Consider the following 18,177-nt stretch of genomic DNA (forward strand, 5'->3'; position numbering starts at 1 on the left):
GGAGGAGGAGGAAGAAGGAAAGAAAAGGGAGGAGGGGGAGGAAGGAAGAGGAGAGAGGAGGAAAGGGGAGGAAGGAGAAGGGAGAAGGAGGAGTGGGGAGGAAGGAGGAGGGGGGAGAACAAGGAAGAGGAGGAGGAAGAGTAGGGGGTAGGAGGAGGAAGGAAGAGGAAGGAGGAAGAAGAAGAGGAGGAGGTCTTCACACCCAGCACCTTTCCACTCATATTCGGGAACTTCACTCACTGTCCTGTGTCCTTCCTGGCTCCCCAGGGCAGCTGCCGTGAGATGATCCTATGACTCCACTGCATCTGCTGTGGGCTGGATCATCAGTTCACCTGGATCACGGGACCCAAGGTGGGCAAGAGTGCTTTTGAACTTGGAATTGAGAAAGTCAGTCTCCTTTACGTGCCTGAAGTTTTAACGCAAAACTGTTGTTTCTGCCATGTGGGCTAAAGAAGGGAAGGGAGCTGGGTAGGGAGGTGAGAGGGGAGAGAGGCTCCTGAGAGCACCGGCTTCCCAATTCCTAAGATTCATTCATGTCTGATGCCTAGATGGATTCTTACTGTTGAGTTATTCACACACGTCATGACTCTTTAAATACATCCCCCTTTTTGCTTATACTTCTTTGAGTCAGGCTTTTGTGATTTGCAACCCAAAGAATTTGCACTGCTGCATCTTCAACTGATTCAGAGTCAGGTCTGCCCAGGGCACGACCCCATGGAGAGGAGCACTGTCCATCTGGAACCCTGAAAGCAGAGGCAGCATGGGGTGGATCTGTGAGATCTCTGAACCATTGAGGGTGGGGCAAGGAAACTGGAGGTGCCAAAGGCCAGGAGTGGGTCAGGATCTTGCCTAAAAAGGAGGTCAGGAGCTCATCTCTGGAGGCTTCAGGGCTGGGACACAGCCCTGAGATGCTAGTGTTTCTGCTTTGTCTAATTAGATACAGTCCCTCTGCAAGTCAAGGCATCCCTGTGTGAGCTGCATCAAAGGGATTGCTTTACACGAAGAATGGGTATAAAACGATCAGCTAAGACTTACCTCTGATGAGTGAGAGGATAATCTTGCTAATTTGGATTCATGGAGTTAGTTAAAGACTCAGGAACAGAACCAGGGGTAGTGACTACCAGAAAGCCTTAGCTACAAAATCAAAGTGAATATAGTGCTAGGTAGACATAATTTAGAGGGGAAAAATTCAAGCTCATACCAGGAAAAGGGAATAACAATTTCAAAACATGGGAATACTTGTGGTCTCGGAGAAGAGCACAAAGCACAGCCAGCAGCCGGCCGTGCCCGACAGCCTTTCCCGGCATGGTGCCCTCTTCCCCACAAGCCTCATTTCAGTGAGACCCAGGAGATGTGTGAGAACAGCAGGCTGCTCTCTAAGGGCAGCTGGCAGCTTGATACATCTACATTTGGTTTCCTGCTCCAAAGAGGCGCCTTCATCTTGGGATTACTACATTTAAGAGTTGGCAGAGAACTGGGGGTCATCTGGGGCTCTTTAGCAAGGATTCTAGAGTGGGCTTTCCTCCTTCCACAGGTTCCTGACATTGTACATGAAATGTCTGTGGAGCTCTAATTAGGGAAAAGGAGTCAGGCTGGCAGGACCAAGGGAAAGCAAAAAGAGAAAGCAGGTAAGCGATAAATCTGCCCTTCTTCCTGGTCTGGAACACGTAGCCCTCCTGCACAAATAATCCAGTTGTTTTCTGCACCCAAACGATCACCAGATCCTTGGCCGAAATAGAACAATGCAAATTATGAGGCCAGGAGTTTGAGACCAGCCTGGCCAACATGGCAAGACCCCGTCTCTACTAAAAATACAAAAAATTAACCAGGTATGGTGGCACATGCCTGTAATCCCAGCTACTTGGGAGGCTGAGGCAGGAGAATCGCTTGAATCCAGGAGGCAGAGATTGCAGTGAGTGGAGATCACGCCACTGCACTCCAACTTGGGTGACAGAGTGTGACCCCACCTCAAAAGCCAGGTTAGCTCACTGCAACCCTGACATTCCCAATACTGGACAAAGCCCTCCCCAGCATGCAGCACAAGCACCAGCCTGTAATATTTCCAGCAAGCTTTGTCTCTTTGCGGTCTGCTCCTCTCTTGCTAATTTGTCCCTTGTACCCTTGCAATGTATTTTTATGCTTTTCCTAATAAATCTGCCTTTTTTTTAGAGACGGAGTCTTGCTCTGCCACCCAGGCTGGAGTGCAGTGGTGTGATCTCAGCTCACTGCAATCTCCACCTTCTGGGTTCAGGGTTCAAGCAATTCTCATGCCTCAGCCTCCTGCATAGTTGGGACTATAGGCATGCACCACCAGGCCTGATTAATTTTTGTATTTTTAGTAGAGACGAGGTTTCGCCATATTGGCCAGGCTGGTCTTGAACTCCTGGCTTCAAATGATCCACCTGCCTCGACCTCAAGTCCGCTGTTCTTTACCTACAACTGTTGTGGTGAATTTTTACTGCCTGCATGATACTGGCCTCAGATAATTGCTACCCACAACAATGTTGTGTGCCACGTTACCGAGGAAAAAAGTCTGTGGCTTTCATCAGGTAGTCTCAGGACTTGTCACCTTCAATTGGCTAAAATCTACTCTCCAAGCCACTCACAGGGGATAAAGAGACAGAGGCCTGATGAGAGGAGAGTGGGCTAAAGTTTTGTGGGCAGGCGACAGCCAGGCCTGGAAAAGGAACAAAATATACTAAGTCTTGGATTGCTGTTTCCCTTATTATTGTGTTTTTTGAAGAACCCACTGGAAGCTTCCCAAGGAAGCTTAATTTGGGAACTTAGAGAATTGTGACAGGTATAAACCATGCTTTTCTTAACAGGGAATTAATGAGTAAACAAGGACTCCCCAGCTTCCAGAATGGAAGAGGATATTAGAATATTTCTGGTTATGACTTTGTATTTAAAACTACGACTTGCCAATGTTCCTCCAAGTTTTGTGTAAATATTAACTCATTAATCTTTGTATTTGTTCCATAGGACAGATTTTTTTTTAAGCTCAAGAATTATACTTCCACTTCCATTAGCTTTAAGATGTCTTAAGTGTTAAAACTCATCACGTAAAGCAAGATACCTAAAAACAGATTTAAAAATATATCTAACAGAAGAAAAAGGATCTGAGATTCTGAACTTGGCATTAACATCCCTACTTGCAAAAGAAAAACAAAAACAAAAGCAAAATCCACAGCTTTCATTTTCCATTTATGTACCCAAGAAAAACCAGCATGCTGTCCATGCTGAAGAAAGAGAGGAGCTTCTTTAACGTGTGTTCTTAGGCTCATAACTTGGCACTTCTCATTTGGTTTCCCTGGTCATAGGATGAGGGTAGAAATGGGTGATGCCCCTTCTCAGGGAGGGCAGGAAGCACAGTAATTAGCATAGAATAGGCTTTACCAGCATGATACCACGCAGGCGAGCCCTCCCGAGAATGAAGGAAAGTAGGGAAATTTAGCTCCAGGGTCATGAGAATTATTTTCAGTAGCTGCTTTCTAGCTTCCCAGAGGCATCTGCAGAGATCAGCCCTCATCTGATCTCAGTTTCTCATAAACCGCCCTTTCAGCTCCTCCTCTTATTGTGGTAAATGGCTCCTCCTCATATGGTTTGGATATATGCCCTGTCCAAATCTCATGTTGAATTGTAATCCCCAATGCTGGAGGTGGGGACTCGAGGGAGGTGACTGGATTTTGGGGGTGGATTTCTCATGAATGGTTTGCACCATCCTCTTGGTACTGTCCTCATGACAGTGAGTGAGTTCTCACAAGATCTGGCTGTTTTAAAGTGTGTGGCATCTTTCTCCTCTCTCTTGCTCCTACTCTGGCCATGTGATGTTCCTGCTCCCCCTTCACCTTCTGCCATGATTGTAAGTTTCCTGAGGCCTCCCCAGAAGCCAAGCAGATGCCAGCATCATGCTTCCTGTACAGCCTGCAGAACTGTGGGCCAATCGAACCTCTTTGCTTCATAAATTACCCAGTCTCAGGTGTTTCTTTGTAGCAGTGTGAGAAAGATCTGATACTCCTCTCCAGTGTCCCACCCCCTCCTCTTTGGATGCCTGAGTGCTGTGACCCCATACTGCAAACCTACCATGTGTCAGTCATGGCACTGGAAGATAACACAGATGTCTCATGCAGTCAGCATAAAAACTCTATAAGGAAGTAATGTATAGTCATGTTGCCAGTCAGGGAATGGTTACCTAGCAACTCCCTTATTTCCTGTAGTCTTCCCTCAATTCTTGCAACTCTGTCTTCTCTAAGACCACCAACACTGCAAAGGATGGTGGAAAATGTGCCAAACCGATCAGTTAATTTTTATAATTATTTGTATAGGTTTTCTGAATATACAATCCATACACATCCTTTGAGAAGTCATAGAAACAACAAGAAGTATATAGATAATTATGAGAACACCTCTCATCCACCAGAGATGTAGCAACTCTGGAGTGTGCTGCTTTAGTCTTCCCTGACATTGAAATGCAGTTAGCAGATGGACTGCAGCTGTCAGCGTCTTCAAGACCTGCCTTGCTTTGGAGAAGAAGCCATAGTCTTCCTAGATGGCCCTCAGCCAATGATTGAGCATGCTGGGGATACCATGACTGATCAATTTCTGCCCAATATAGGACTCTTCTAAGGGGCAATCTTCTCTTCAGTGCTCCCCTTGGGTTGCCAGGGGCCAGAAGACTTCAGTAGAGTGTGATGTTCCCTGTTCCATGGGAAGGCCTGGGGACGCGCTGTTCATGAAGGCCATCAGGAACGTGTGGGTAGAGGAGCACCAGCACCACAGAGAATTAAATGATTATTTTTAGTAAAAATGGGAGTAACTCTAAAAAAGATTGTATCTCAATAAAAAAATATAGTGCACGCATGATCAAAGTGTAGTCCTGTTCATCTTCTTTGAGGTTTTATCTCTGTGAATTTAACTAAATCTAGCGTAAACTAAAATAAAATAATAAGGCCCCCCAGTCATCTGAGTGGACCCCTCCTCATGGCCAAGGGCATTCCAAAGTTGGTTCGGGCCATGACAGGAAGGGGATATCCAATATGCCTCATTATACACTCTTCTCTGTTGGAATTCGGGAAAAGCTGACCAGCATTAACATCAAGACCTTAAGTCTGATAAGGAACATTCACAGTCTATTCTCTCTGAAGCCTACTACCTGGAGGCTTCATCTGCGTGATGAAACTTTGGTCTCCACAACCCCTTATCATCATAACCCAGACATTCCTTTCTATTGATTCCAGGTCTTTTTTTTTTTTTTTTTTTTTTTTTTTTGAGATGGAGTTTCGCTCTTGTTACCCAGGCTGGAGTGCAATGGCGCGATCTCGGCTCACCGCAACCTCCGCCTCCTGGGTTCAGGCAATTCTCCTGCCTCAGCCTCCTGAGTAGCTGGGATTACAGGCACACGCCACCATGCCCAGCTAATTTTTTGTAATTTTAGTAGAGACGGGGTTTCACCATGTTGACCAGGATGGTCTCGATCTCTTGACCTCGTGATCCACCCGCCTCGGCCTCCCAAAGTGCTGGGATTACAGGCTTGAGCCACCGCACCCGGCCTCCAGGTCTTTAGATAATAACTCTTTCAACCAATTGCCAATTTAGCTGTCTTTCCAGATGGAACCAATGTAAATCTTACAAGCATTTGATTGATGTCTCATGTCTCCCTAAAATGTATAAAACCAAGCTGTACCCTGCCCACCTTGGGCGCATGTTCTCAGGATTTTCTGAGGGCTACGTCACGGGCCATTGGTCACCCATATTTGGCTCAGAATTTCAATTGCTTTACAGAGTTTGACTCTTTTCATCAACATGGGAAACATTCTACTGCCATCTCCATTCCATCATCTAAAGATGCTTCAATCTCAAATCTAAAATCTTGACTGGCTGCCTTTTGGCAGATAAGAAAGACCATAGTTTGCTTCAAATATTAACCTTTGTTTTTCTTTTGTTTTCACAGAAAAATACTTTGAATTCTGATCAAGCGATACAATCTGAAATGAACAATTGAGCCTCAATAGTACTCCAAAATAGAAATTCTTGATAACTTAACAACTTGATAAGCAACAACTTGTCCTATGATTAAAAAAAGTTGTTGCTATGTTAATAAATTAGAACTTGTTGCCCTTTATCTAAAAGATCTTAAAGAAAAAATATGATTTTTTTCCCCCTTAATCAGAAAAGCACTGCCTCTTTCATTGATTTATTCAGTTGGTTACATCTTGACTCCTGGAAATCTTTGCTCAGAGGAGGTTTTTCAATCCTTGGCTGTAATTCTCCTTATGGTTATTGGGTTTACCCCTGGTGTATCGTATGGTCCCAAGGATTTTAAATGCTTCCCAGCAGCCACTTGAACATCAAACGATTGCCATCTGGCTCAGACAACTTGAGGAAACCAACACCGACTATGTAATTCCTGGCAGTGATATGACTTTGAACCCCAGCATATTTTTTTGATAACGGTAACATCTTCCTGACTGTTTGCCCCTACAACTGCATCAATAGTGCTAAGCCAGAGGAATGCTACGCCATTTGCTCACTGTTTTGCTGAAGGAATGACTAAAGGGGGTGAAATGTTAAAAAAAATTAAAATGAAGACTTTGGCCTGAAAAATTTCTGAGCAAACAAAATCAGGTAGGTCTTACAAATATCTTCAATTTTGCTTACATTGTAAACATAAGCAAAACAAAACTTGGGTCATTTTTGATAAATGCTTATGTTAGAACTAAAACATAACCCCAGCCAACTAACATATAATAAACATCCAACTAACATATGATTTTGTGACTTTCCATCAAAGTACTTTAAAAAAGGCAACTTTGTAATTGCAAACCAACCAAATAATTTCTTTATTTTGCTTCCATATTTACCCCATAAATACTTGCCCCAGGCAATTTGGCAATTTGTCACTGGAACACTAAACATTTTTCAGTCTGGTGTTCTCCAATTCAGGAATTGTTTCTCTTCTCTTTAAAATTTTATGATGCCTCAGTTTTTTCTCAAATGCTTTCTAAGCTTAAAAATGATATCTAAATAAAAAAAATAAAAAAAAATTGAACAGAAAAAGTACAAAAATCAAAAGGCAAACAACAGATGGGGCCAAAGTAGTTCTAATAAACACCAAACATTTGTTTTCTGACACTAGGACTGTGAAGAATATTTTCTATTTTCCATGTTTTCTGCAATATGGTTACTCAACTCTTCCAAGACATTTATATATTCATTTAGAAAAAGGAGGAAAAAATAGCACTTTTAATTTTTCTGAAATAAACATAACTTGTAAAACTGGGAGTTTAAGGAAGTATTGAGAGAAAGGACTTCAGATCACCAAATAAAAAATCTATTTGGACACTACGTCTAAACTATATTTATGTGAAATTTAAACAAAAATGTTAAGTTTTGAATTACTTTTCTTTTCTTTCTTTCTTTCTTTTTTTTTTTTTTTTGGCGAGATGGAGTCTTGTTCTTTTGCCCACGGTGGAGTGCAGTGGTGTGATCTTGGCTCACTGCAACCTCTTCCCCCTGGGTTCAAGCAATTTTCCTGCCTCAGCCTCCTGAGCAGCTAGGATTACAGGTGTGCACCACCATACCCAGCTGATTTTTGTATTTTTAGTAGAGATGGGATTTTGCCACGTTGGCCAGGCTGGTTTCAAACTCCTGACCTCAGATGATCCACCTGCCTCAGCCTCCCAAAGTGCTGGGATTACAGGGGTGAGCCACCATGCTTGGCCTGAATGACTTTTCATTCTACAGTCTAGAAAGAAAATGCTGCTGTCATACACACTGAATATAATTTTACTTCACTAAAAAAAACATAAGAAGGGAGACTCTTTAAGTAGACACCCAACATTCTAAACATAGGAGTAGTGTTTTCATAGTCCTTTTGTTAAACAGATGGAAACCAGTAACTAGACAAGAAAATGGAAATTTCGATTTGACAAATGACCCAAAACAAAACCGCCATCCTTCCTCTAAGAGGCAGTGCCGCTGGGTATGAGATGCAAAGGGGTTGCGTGGTAACCTGCAATTCCCGTTTCTTTCTGCTGCGAATGCCTTTTCCCAGTTGTAACAACTGAGTAAATTATTCTGCCAGGGTGGATCATTAATTGAATTCCCTACTAGGCTGACTTCAGGAACCAGGAAGCCCTGAGCTGGGATTAGCAACAGGGGTGCTTATGCTTTATGTGATTAAAATGATTGAGCCAGGTCTGGAAGAATGTCATTATGCTCCTTAGTGTCATTCGGGAGGGCTGCCAGAGACAGGGAGGCAACCATGCGGTGCACACCCCACGACTGTCTTGATAGGTTTCATTTGAACAGCAGAGAGGAACAGCCAATGTAAGAAAAATGCTGCAAGTCACAGGAGTCTGTGCACGCAGGGACCCAAAACCTGTGATTTGGGATTATAATCATGTGCATTTGATGAGGCCGCGTTGTTGGTGGTGCTAATGAATCCCTCCAGCGATTTCCAAGGAGGAGAATCATCTGCGGACTGCTTCAGCACGACGGACCCAGTGGCTTTCAGAAGAACCCTCACTACTCCGTGCCAACTTGCTCCCTAGGCTGTCCTTGAAAACAAAACTATTCTACTAGACTGGTAGCTCATGGGTATGTACCCTCCCCCAGCTCTGTCAGACCTGTGCTGGGCATCTCATTCGATGTGCCTGACAGTGACGGGGCTCAAGGGAAACCACAGAGGACAGGGAACAAATAAATCTTTTCCCCTATTAGCCCTCAGCTCTCTTCCAACTGGGTTTTCCCAATGGAAGAGCCTTCTACTTCTCCTAGTGTTTCTATAAGTTATCTTCTCTCCCATTAGGGTAGGCAGTGTTTCTTTACCTTCGCTGCAGGGATATGTGGTTATTCATTCACTGCTCATGTCCTGAATCAGAATGTATCATGGTGGTTGCCAAATGGTGGCTTTCTAATTTCATGATTCCATGTACCTGTATTAGTTGGCATTCTACTGTAAGAATGAGGTTTTTTTCTTTTTCCCTTTGTTTGTGTCAGCATTTTCTTCCTATTAGTTGTGATGCTTAAATTGTTCCAGATTTGCCTTTTGGAACAGACAAGATGGTCTCATGTCCTTTCGATAAGTTTTCACCGTTTTTAGTGCACATTCTTACCTCTGGGGACAGCAGGATGTGCCAGGCTGTGTTGAAGCTTTCGACCTTCGACCTGAAACCAGCCATTTCGGCAAGAAGCCCTGTTTTCTCCTTTCTTCCCCTCTTCTCCCCTCTCCTCTCCCCTCCCCTCTGCTCTTCTCCTCTTTTTCCTTCCTTCTCTCTCTATTTCTTTTTCTTTGTGTTAGTGTTTAGAAACCAACATCTTGGTGGAAGTCTTGCTCCTTACCACTTGGTATCATTGTTCCTAGGCTCTCAGCAGAAGACAGAACAAAATAAGCATTTATATCAATGTCTATGTCTGTATGTCTATCTGTCTGTACGTATGTATCTATCTATTCAACCATTTTTCTACCTATTTCTTTGTCTATTTTAAATTTCATGTTACCTGATACTTCCAATACATGACTTCAGGGTTCACTCTGAACTTTCCCGATCTCCATATTTATAACTTCCTTCTCAGATATTGAGAAACATGGCTGCCACAACGCACAAGTTGTTTACTCGTTTCCTCAGTGCTAATGTATAGAGCGTAGTGTCCAGAGTGCTAACCACACCGCGGAGAAAAAATGACCTCCTAGCCGGAGTTCAGAGTTTGTTTACTCATCCTTCTGTCTCTAGCCTAGGGACGGTGAAAGTACCGTGTTCACATGGTATTTGGGTGTGTCTTTCTTCCTCATCCTTCAGTGCAGTGGTGCTATCCATTTGAAATCACATAATAATGAAGTTGATTTGTTTCTGTTTGTGTTTTATTGGTAGCTTTTTCTCATTCCTAATGATGTTAAGCATGTGAAACATCAATATGGTTTTAATAGTCAGAACTAAACGCAGGAAGGCCCACTCCCTTTCCAACCCATTCTCTGGAGGTAACCAATGCCAGTATTTCTGGTTCCTTCCCGTGTTTCGTTGCACAAATGAGCTGATACATATGTATTTTATTCCCCCCTTTCTTTTGAACTCTTTTAAACTTCACCTTTTTTTCTTGAACTTAACAATGTCTTCTGGAAATCCCTCCAGCTCTTTCTATGGAAATCTTCGATTCTTTTGTAGAGTCTCATGGTAATCTGTTATGTGAATGTACCACAGCTGATTCATTCAGTCTTAGGTGTGGGCATCTAGGCTGTAATATTTGGCATTACAAGCAGTGCTGTAAAGAATCATCTTGGCTTGGATTTATAGTTCAGAAGGTAAACACATTTGTAGTTTAGTTAGATATTGCCAACCTCCCTTCCGTAAAGTTTGTACCAATTTTCATTCTGATTACCGACATCAGAGACAGCCAGCTTCCTCCCAGTTTTGCCAATATAATGTGTTGTCCTACTTGTAAACTTTTTCGCCACTCTGATGTATGAGGAATGGAAATCTCAGTGTAGTCTTCTTTATTTTTATTTTGGGGGTTGTATATATCTTCATTTATTTAGACCTTCAATTACAGCAAAATTTTGTAGTTTGGAGTGTAGAGGCTTTGCACATGTTTTGTCAAACTTATTACTAAGCGTTTATCTCTTCCTCTTTACGTCTTTCAAGATTTCCACTTTTATTTATTTATTTATTTATTTATTGGAGATGGAGTTACGCTCTTGTTACCCAGGCTGGAGTGCAATGGCGCGATCTCGGCTCACCGCAGCCTCCGCCTCCCGGGTTCAGGCAATTCTCCTGCCTCAGCCTCCTGAGTAGCTGGGATTACAGGCATGCGCCACCATGCCCAGCTAATTTTTTGTATTTTTAGTAGAGACGGGGTTTCACCATGTTGACCAGGATGGTCTCGATCTCTTGACCTCGTGATCCACCCGCCTCGGCCTCCCAAAGTGCTGGGATTACAGGCGTGAGCCACCACGCCCAGCCCAAGATTTCCACTTTTCTAATTGATGAGCTGCAGGGTGTTAGCCATATGGCTTGATGAAGGTGGTTTGACAGTTTCCTTTTTGGCCTTTGCATAGGTCATCAATCTGTTTTGCTACCAATTAAACAAATGGTTCCCACCCCTGCTCCAGCCAAATGTTCATTCTAGTGATGCATTTAGGAGTATGGGACACCACTTCTAATTCTCTAATTGGCTACCTATGTCTTTCTAATTTAACCCTACTTCTAACTGTATGACTATTGCTGTTTTGCCAAAATATCTGATGTCTCCTTTTTCAGCCCCTTTAGACAACTTTAACAATCTCTAAATTTATCAGAAAATCATCCTACAGGGCCCAGTATCAATTCATGCAGTTGCTTTGAATCTGCAGGTCAGCAGAGGGATAGTGGACATATTTATAATATAAAATCTTCAAATCTTTAAATATGGTATCTCTCCTTTTTTTTTTCTTTGGCATTTCTAAAGGTCTTTCTGGTATAGTTTCAACATTTTATGGTTGAATTATTTGGAGGTCCTTAAGAATGTTTCTATGGTAAGCTTCCAATTATGATTATGATTATTATATAGACGATTATGATTATTGTCTAATTAAGGAGCTTTATTTCGAGAAAAAATTTTTAAAGCCCTATTGAGGTATGTTTGACATAAAAATGCACATATTTAATGTATACATTTTGATAAATTTGGACATATGCATACACCTACGATACTGTCTCAGTGTAGTTTTAATTTGCATTTCTCTCTTATGAGAATGAAAACATTCTCATTTTTGTGGGGCATTTTTGTATCTTTTTGTAAATTGTTTGTGTCCTTTGCTCATTTATCTATTAGGCTTTTGGTCATTTTCCTCTTAATTTTAAAGAATTATTTATATTAGGTATGTCACACTTTGTCCTGATATATGTTATGAATATTTCCTCCTGATTGTCATTTGTCTTTTGACTTTATTCCTGATGATTTTGTGATGCAAATGATCTTTTTTTATATTTATGGAGTCAAACATAACAATCTTTACTGTGATTGCTTTTACAGTTTGTCATAGTTAGAAAACCTTTCCCTATACTAAAGTTGAAGAATTCCCAATGTTTATATATAATATATGTGTAGCCTAAAGATTTGCATTGAGATCTCTGATCCATTTAGAATTTCTTCTTGATATGGTGTGAGGTGTGGATCTAATTTAATCCTTTTTCAAGTGTCTACCTCATTGCCCTAGCGCCATTCATTTAAAAGTTGATTTTTTTTCCGGTGATTCAAAATAGTGTCTATCATACACTAAATTTTCACTTGCACTTGGGTCTATTTCTGGACTTTTAGTTGGATTCCACCAGTCTGGCTGTTTTTTCATGCCCCATCCTCCACTGTTTTACTTATGGAGGCCTTCTAGCATGTATTCACACCTGGAAGAGCAAGACCTCATCACGGTCTTTTTCTTTTTCCTCTGTTTCCCTAGCTATTCTTACATGTTTAATTGGCCATATGAACTTCAATATCAACTTTTGTAGCTTCATAAAACCACCTGTTGATATTTTAATTGAAAATTTGTTAAATGTACCAATTTAACTTGTGTGAGAACTGAGATCTTTTTGCTTTGAATGATCTTATGCAAAGCTCATCTTACCACCTGCTTCCTCAGACCCTCCTGGTAGCAGTGTGCTAGCTGAGAAGCAGAAGCTGAGACAGAATTAGGAGACTGAATTAGGAGTAGAAGAGATTATTCATGGCGGGGGTGTGGGGGGCAGTTCATGCTTGTGAAAGGGACCAAAAATAATAATTTGACACTATTGGATAAAGAGGGGTGGATGGCAACGATATTCTGAGATACATTGTAGCAGAAAGCCACCAGCAAATACAACCTTGATAAATCAGAGCTGAGTGGTCTATGCATAATATTTAGACATACAGGATAATCATCAAGGAAAGAAAATTAAACAGTGCTGCCTCTGGAGCAAGAGTTAAAGAGAAAGGAATGAAGCAGGAATTGAAAATATTAAAACTCTGGCAGACGTTTTTGATTTGTTTAAAACAATGTGTAGGTTTTATTTCGTTAAACAATAAATCAGTTAAAGTTATAAATTTGTATGCAGATTAAAAATGATCATAAATTATCTCTTCATAGATAACTCATTAAGGCCCAAGTGAATGCACTGCTGGGAGTAACCTCTAAAAATGCACCCACGCTGACAAAGAGGGGAAGTGAAGGAAATGGTTAATTTGGAAGCTGGTTAAGAATACAATTTATTCCATGCATCAGTGTTCCAAAGTGAGAGGGGGATTTGTCAGCCCCATCAGCTGGCTTCTTAATTACATCCTTGCCTATCTAAGACCCATGGAGGTGTCAATCACCCTTATCCACGAAGTCATTCTCAGCACACACAAAACCCATTATTTAAATAACTCGCATCCTTCGTTGGCGAAGGCTCTTTCTAGGCTGTCAATGGACAAAACAACCAGTTAGAGGGTAAAAAACCACACTTGCTCAAGCAGCTGCTTTGTTTATAATTGTTTTGCTTATTATTTTTTGAATGGGATGGGTTATTTTGATGTCAGGTAGCTGTGGCCTCAGAATCCCTGAGTGGCTGGAAGTCGAGCCGTGTCAATGGAGCTTGGCAGCTGCAGCTGGCGCTGTGGGAGTCCGATGCTCCCAGTTGGGGTCGCAACAGTCAGGGAGGCTCAGATGTAACCCAGGAAGATACTGTGCAGTGGCGACAAGGGCCAGCTAATTACTGTCTTCTTTCCTGGAAGTGTCAATCTTATGATTTACTCTAAGAACAATCTCCTAGAAGTTCACGCTGAGTGGAGGGTACCGATGAGTTGGACATACTCATTTATATATTGCAAATATGACTGGTAGATTTCATTTCAAGTTCCAGCATCATTCAATTTGCAGTGACCCCTGGAGTGCACATTGAAAAGGGTCTGCAGTTGGTGTGTGGTAGGCAGGATAATGACTCCCAAAGCTGTTCACACACTAGTCCCCTGGAACTTGTGACTACATTTTCTGACATAGCAAAAAGGGGTTTGCAGATGTTCTTAAGGATAAGGACTTTGAGATAGGGAGATTTTTCCTGAATTATCCAGGTAGACCAATGTAATCACAGGAGTCCTTAAAAGGGGGAAAGGAGGCAAAAGAGGAGGTCAGAGAGATGACAGCATGAGACAGACTTGACCCTCTGATGGTGAGCTGTAGGGAGTTACATGCAGGGACCTGAGAGAAACGTCTGGGTGAGAAAGGCAGCCAGCAGCTAAGAGCCAGCAAGGAAATGGTGACTTCAGTCTTACAACAGTATGGAACTCAATTCCGTCAATAGCCAGAGGAAGCAAGAGAATCCCCCTGGAGCCTCTAAATGAGAGCACAGCCATGACAACACCTAGATTTTAGCCAGATGAGACCCATGTTAGACTTCGGACCCACAGAGCTGTAAGCTAATACATTTATGCAGTTTAAGCTAGGTTTGTGGTAGGTATTGCAGTAATAGAAAACCGATACAGCCAAGCCTGCATTTAGACTCAGATCAAATAAACTGTGATTGATTAGCAATGTCTGCCATGGGTATAGAATTGGAGCACTGCAGCATGTGCCCTGGCCACTTGTCATTTGATGGAATGTGTCCATCAGTTGCCCAATGAAGAAATGGATGATGTAAAATAAATGAATAAAAGAGGTGCGTAAGAGATAAGAGCTTAGCCCCCTAGAGGACCTCCAGTCCAGGAGAACCAAGCTTTTACCAAGGTTGGGGCAGTGGAGGGGGCAGAGGAGGAGAGGGAAAGATTCAGTTTGAGAACAGTCTCCATGTCCCATACTAGAGACTGACAATCTTGGTATCAGTGTTGTCCAGAGTTTTTGCTAAGTAAAGGAAGGGAAGGTGGGGCTTTGTTACAGGGTTCTATTGAAAGGATTTGTTAAGAGGATCAGAAGGAAAAGAAGGGAAGCTGCTTCCACTAACCAAGGTTTCAGTGAGCAAATACATGGAAGAGCAAAAGGACAGTACAGCACAGCCCTAGTGCAACATCTTCACACTGTCCTCCTGTGATTCCAGCTCTAGATGGTCCCAGGCACCTAAACCTCTTCATTGGAAGCTGGAGGAATGGCTGGGATGATTGTGGTTGGCCAGCAATAGAAAAAAAAGCCTCCAGAGTTCTATGAAATACCTACACAAAAACTGCAGATGAAAACATTTACCCCATCTACTTTCTTAACTTAGGTTAGGTAGCAAACCAGGTGCATCTAGGGACCTTGATTACATAACTGCCCTGAACACATCTATTATTCTTCCCTAGCGAAAGAACCTGACATCCTCTTCCCAGCCTACCTAGACATCCAGAAGGCAAGTTTTCTCCTGGCCTGTCTCTCCCAACTCCCCACTTTCAGTATAGAAGTTCACACTGAGTGGAGGGTGGGCTCACAGATGAACCCTGTATCCACCTGTCTCACTGCCAGGCAAGACTGCCCCTTGATCTACAAAACTGCAGATGAAGTCTAAATTGGTGCCTATAGGGATCAATCGGTTCAGTCACCCACTGAGGCAAGTGAGAAAACGGTGATGAATCATGTGTGCAAGCTTCCTGGTCACCAAAACACACCCATGAAAAGGACCTAGAAGAAGCAGGATAAAGTCTCAATGGAGCAAGTGTAGGGCAGGGTAGGCACTGTAAGGCTAAGAGGAGAAATTCCCGGGCAGGCAAGGAGTATGGTAGGTGGAGAAAATGAGAAAATGAAAGGTAAAGACCTTGTCTTGAAAAAAAGAGGAAGTTATTGCTGTTTAATTCTTGATATCAAAAGAGAAAGATGGATTTTGTATATATACTTGTAAAAAAAATTAAGTCATGAAAATAGAGGACCTTGCGCTTTCATAAAACTGTAGATAAAACAAGTCATGTTCCATATCAAAAAACTTCAGCAATTCATCAAAAGTCAAAAAAGGAAAGAAAGGAACTTTTTCAAAACCCAGAAAATAGGAAGCACACACAAAATACATCCATAGTAAATGCAAATTGGATAAATTGCCTTGTTGGAAAATAGAATTTCACACTGGGTTAAAAAATTAAAATTCAGCTCTATTCCATTTATAAGAGACCCACCAAAAGCCCAAAGATGTCGCCAGTAATGATGGGCAAAGATATATGAGCCAAAATGTCCACATAGTTGCGCATATATATATATATATACACACACACACACACATATGTGTATATATATACATATATGTATATGTATATGTATATGTATATGTATTCTACTGTGATATGGTCTACTTTGCATACTGACCCTGGAGAGAGCCATCCTGGTCCAAAGGCAAATTTTAAGAACTTGGAACTTTGCAGGCACTTTGTAAAGAGACTGCAAATAGATATGACTTTGGAGGGTGTGGCAGACAGACTCAAAGACGGTCCATAATGATCCTCACCTCCTGATCGTCACACACTGCTGTAAGCCCCTTCTCTTCACTGTGGGCTGGACCTTGTGACTTGCTTCTAACCAATAGATACAGCTGAAATGAGAGGATACCACTTCTGTGACTAGGTTATGAGAGATGGTAATTTTGGTCTTGCTAGCACTTTTGCTCTATTTAAACTCTGTTTTGCTGGCTTTTATGAAGAGCCACCTGGAGAGATCCATGTGGTGAGGCTGTAAAAGTAGCTTCCAGCCAACAGCCAGAAAGAAACTGAGGCCCTCAGCCTAACAACCTGTAAGAAATTGATTCCTGCCAGTAACATGTCAGGTTCCCATTGAGCTTGCAGATGAGACCTCAGCCCTGGCTGATTCTTTGCAGCCTTGTAAGTCCTTGAGGAGAGGACCCAGCTAAGCCATCCCAGGACTCCTGCCCAGACTCCTGCCCCACAGAAACTGAGATAAGTGTATGTTGTTTTAAGCTACTAAATTTGTGATAGTTTGTTACACAGCCATGGATAACAAAATGAGGAGTTTGCTCAGCCTTTGAGCAATACTATCCAAACCCTGAATTCCCTGGGTATGTCGAAGGAAGGTGATTAAGTCCTTCCCACTTTAAAAGCATGAGACCTAGCCCTGATTCTAACAAACGCGTTTGTATATAATATAGAGTTAATCATTGGCTATACAAATTAGCATGCAAGGCAAATATCCTTGCTATCCTACTGGAATTCCATGAGAAAATGTGAAATATGATCATCAGTAAATCCTGCTCAGACTCTTTGTTAATTAGTCATGCTTGGCACAAGTTCAACTAGGAAAGAAAGCCTGCTCCACAAGGTGAGTGTACAGAGACACAGCCAAGTTGAGTTTTACCAGCAAAGCCGAGGAAACAAAACGGGCCAGGCTCCTTAAGATCTCTGAGCAAGGGAAAGTGACTCACACGTGTCTAGGCAATGTTTTGCCATGGTTATATCCCAAGTGTACCTTTGTCTAGAAAATGGTTAATTCTTTTTCTGAAATGTACACATCTCTCAGAAAAGAGTGGCTTCCCAAAGATGTTCTAGAGTTTAAAGCACTACAATCTTCATGAAGCATCCCAAATTTTAAGAAATTTGTTACCCAGGCTGGGCACAGTGGGTCATACCTGTAAACCTAGCACTTTGGGAGGCTGAGGCAGGCAGATCACTTGAGCCTAGAAGTTAGAGACCAGCCTGGCCAACGTGGAGAAACCCCGTGTCTACTAAAAAATACTAAAATTAGCCAGGTGTGGTGGTGCACACCTATTATCCCAGCTACTCGGGAGGCTGAGGCACGAGAATCACTTGAGGGAAGTGGGGGTTGCAGTGAGCGGAAATTGCACCACTGCACTCCAGCCTGGGTGACAGAGCAAGTTCCTGTTTTTTTTTTTTTTTTAAATTTTTAACCCGTTCCTAAAAATAACTTGATTTCAACATCAGACCTGTCATCTCAAGAGTTCTCATTCTTAGAAGGAATTAAAAATAAGAAAAGTTGCCTGTAATTTCAGCACTTTGGGCAGTCGAGGCGGGCAGATCACAAGGTCAGGAGTTCGAGATCAGCCTGACCCACATGGTGAAACCCCGTTTCTGCTAAAAATAAAAAATATTAGCCAGGCATGGTGGTGTGCACCTGTAATCCCAGCTACTTAGGAGGCTGAGGCAGGAGAATTGCCAATACCACTTCTCCCTCTCACACAGTTTTCCATATTATTAACATCTTGCATTAGTGTAGCATATCTGTTGAAATTAATGACTCAATATTGTTGCATTATTATTAATTAGTGTCCA

General features: G+C 42.2%; 1 long non-coding RNA gene across 1 annotated transcript in view; it reads right to left on the bottom strand.

Annotated features, from left to right (window-relative positions):
- LOC116551608 overlaps positions 1–3,569 on the bottom strand; it is a 5,964-nt gene extending 2,395 nt beyond the window's left edge. Inside the window, exons 1-2 of the long non-coding RNA XR_004269017.1 lie at positions 3,213–3,569; positions 2,521–2,677 (exon numbers count right to left, since the gene is read on the bottom strand). This is a non-coding gene — a long non-coding RNA (uncharacterized LOC116551608). The remainder of the gene's footprint in view (positions 1–2,520; positions 2,678–3,212) is intronic.
- Positions 3,570–18,177: the final 14,608 nt, after the last annotated feature.

This window comes from Sapajus apella, unplaced genomic scaffold (assembly GCF_009761245.1).
Source record: "Sapajus apella isolate SASKATOON/1434 unplaced genomic scaffold, GSC_monkey_1.0 scaffold10, whole genome shotgun sequence".
NCBI lineage: Eukaryota > Metazoa > Chordata > Mammalia > Primates > Cebidae > Sapajus > Sapajus apella.